Consider the following 3,151-nt stretch of genomic DNA (forward strand, 5'->3'; position numbering starts at 1 on the left):
TCCCCCCCCAACCTCCTCTGGTGAACTTTCCTGACCTCGTTAGACTTGCTCTGCATAGCCATTAGTCAGTAAATTACCCCAATGTGAGCATAACCTCAGTTTCACCTAAGTGAGATAGAAGAAGTCACCATATATCTCTGCCTCCTGGACCCCTGACTCCACCATGTGTCCCTTATCGCCATTCGGCTGCATTCCTAGGTATCACTCCCTGTATTCATAAATCAACTGGTTGTAAAATCACTTAACTTGTATCAATTGTTTACTCTATACCACTGTCTGCTCTATGCAATGATTGATTTTCTTTGTTTCAATGTGTATAAAAACCCCAACCCAAGACTATTCGAGGCCGCTTGCCTGTACTGGGACGGGGGCCCCCACATGTCAGAACATCAATAAACTTTACCCTTTGTTAATTACATGAGAGAAGGTCTCTTGGAGCGTTTTTGGGGTGGCAAGAGCAATTCAACTCTAATTCAACTGTAACAGGTGGAGACAGGCTGGGAACCAGAGGGCGTTTGCTTTTGTTTACATCCCTCCTTCCCTTCCTTCCCACCCCAAATCTCAAGGGTCAGGTGCTTTTCTTCCTTTCTTGAACAAAATCTTAAGAACTCACAGCCATTGCTGCTGAGTCCCAAATGCCAGTTCCCTCACACACGCTGTTTCCTTCAGAAAAATCCCCCTGCTGCTTTATTCCTGGGCAGCTTCTCTCAAGTAATAAATGGCAATTATTTCAATGTAACTCTTAGCACAGGTGTAGACGGCATAGTTTAACATAGATTTCAGAATACAATTTTTATTTGTGTCTTGTTGATGTTTGTTGTTCTTTTCAAAGCATTTCACACCACCCTCAAATTCACCAAGTACAAAAAAAAAAAAAAAACGAAAACAAAACAAAACAAAACAAAACAAAACAAAACAAAACAAAAACCAGGAGAGCTGGATACAGGACTAACATTGCCAAGTATCTTCTAGGGGCCAGATTAACAGAGTAAATGCCTTACTTTGTATCATTTATGCATTAGGTCAATTCTGGAGACAGTATTATCAATTTACAAAGAGAAAGCCGAGGTGGAAAGAGTTCAGAATTGAATTTGCCCACGGAAATATGGTTAAAAAGTCTAGGTTAAAGGCCAACCAAAGTTAACTATAGGCATTCCGATCTGGCTGAAGAGCCCATGAAATTATTTTAGGCATGGAAAGTCAAGACACTCTCAAAAAAAAAAAAAAAACCATAAATGAAAGATCTCTGTGAGTGAGATCCCAGTGGAAAGAATGGGCCATCAAAGAAGGGTACCTTTCTGTGAAGGGAGGAGAGAATGTCCACTTTGACTATGACCTTATCTAAATAAGATTGAAGTCAGCGAACTCAAAAGGCTTCCATAGCCTTGGCAACTCATGACTAGAGCCTAGGGAGATTTCTGACGCCATAAACAAGAGTGTCAATTTGTTAAGTCAACAACAGGAGTCACTGTGCACTTACTCCTCATGTAGGATCTCTATCCTTAATGTGTTGTACAAGGTGAATTAATGCTATAACTAGTACTCAAACAGTATTTTTCACTTTGTGTTTCGGTGTGGGTGCAAACTGTTGAAATCTTTACTTAATATATACTAAGTTAATCTTCTGTATATAAAGAGAATCAAAAATGAATTTTGATGCAAATGGAATGGGAGAGGGAGTGGGAGATGGGAGGGTTGCGGGTGAGAGGAAAGTTATTGGGGGGGAACTATTAACATCCAAAAACTGTACTTTGGAAAATTATATTTATTAAATAAAATTTTAAAAAAAGAAATATTTTGGGACCAGCACTGTGGCATAGTGGGCTAAGCCTCTGCCTTCAGCACTGCCATTCTATATGGGTGCAGGTTCAAGTCCCTGCTGCTCCACTTCCAATCCAGCTTTCTGGTCTAGCCTGGGAAAGCAGTAGAAGATGGCCCAAATGCTTGGGACTCTGCATCCACACTGGAGACCCAGAACTTCCTGGCTCCTGACTTTGAATCAGCTTAACTATGGCCATTGCAGCCATTTGGGGGAGTGAACCAGTGGATGAAAGACTTCTCTCTCTCTCTACCACTGCCTGCCTCTCTGTAACTCTGCCTTTCAAATAAAAAAATAAATCTTTAAAAGGAAATATTTCTTTTAATTTGGGGCTCAGTTTCTAAACCCCAGATTTCTCATCTCTAAAATAAAAAGTGAAGGAGAGGAAGAGTATCTACAATGCTAATCTTCACTATAGAGAAACACATAGGATTATAGCTTATCTAAAAAAGAAAGGAGATTCAAAGTTGCTATTGCTGTATGGTTAATTTTCTCATGTTTAACATCAAGATAGCATATAAATATTATGCATTCTTAGGTATATGTGTGGTGTCTGATTTTTAAGATTTAAGTAGGAATGTAAGTGGAAGCAGGATGACATGGAGTTCTGTTTGTGATTACTTCTGGCAATTATAATTCATGGGATTAGAATTGCTGGATTAGGAATGTTTAAATGTATCCATTCATTTCACACTAATGTTTATCATGTCAGGCAATATTATTTGTGTAGACTGCTTTTTCTTGCCAGATTGAAAATTCAGGAGGGCAAGAAACATGTTTGCTTTGACATTAAAACTCAGCATCTTGATAGAGTCATTCTTTTAGTTGAATGAATAAATGAGCCTATAAAAATTAAACAAATACAATTTTTGATCCCAAGAACTACCTAGTTGAAGAGACAATGAAATAGATATCTATTTGATAACTGCCACAATTAGATGACTGTATAATTTGTTGCTCAGAGATAAATTTGATCATAAAAGAGACATATTAATAATGACACAGGGTTGAAATGTATAAACAGAAATCATTCATGGCCAAGCGGGTTAAATGTTCACCCTAGCTTTGTAAGGCATTCCATTCATTATTTAGTAAGCATTTACTGAGCATTCTTTTGTGTGGTGTGTTGAAAGAACTACCAGCCACATGATTTCCCTAGTTATTGGAGTAAGAGAACCTGAGCAATCAGAAAAAGGTTTGGATGAACTAAGAGGATTTACACAAAGGTAAGAAAAACAAAAAGCAGAGAGGTCAATTGAAAAGTATATCAAAGGTAATTTAGTAGGATCTGAACCAAGGTATGGTGGTAGTGGGAATGAAGAAGAAGCAACA

Source organism: Oryctolagus cuniculus, chromosome 16 (assembly GCF_051225735.1).
Source record: "Oryctolagus cuniculus isolate XC-2025 breed Fujian yellow rabbit chromosome 16, ASM5122573v1, whole genome shotgun sequence".
Taxonomy (NCBI): Eukaryota; Metazoa; Chordata; class Mammalia; order Lagomorpha; family Leporidae; genus Oryctolagus; species Oryctolagus cuniculus.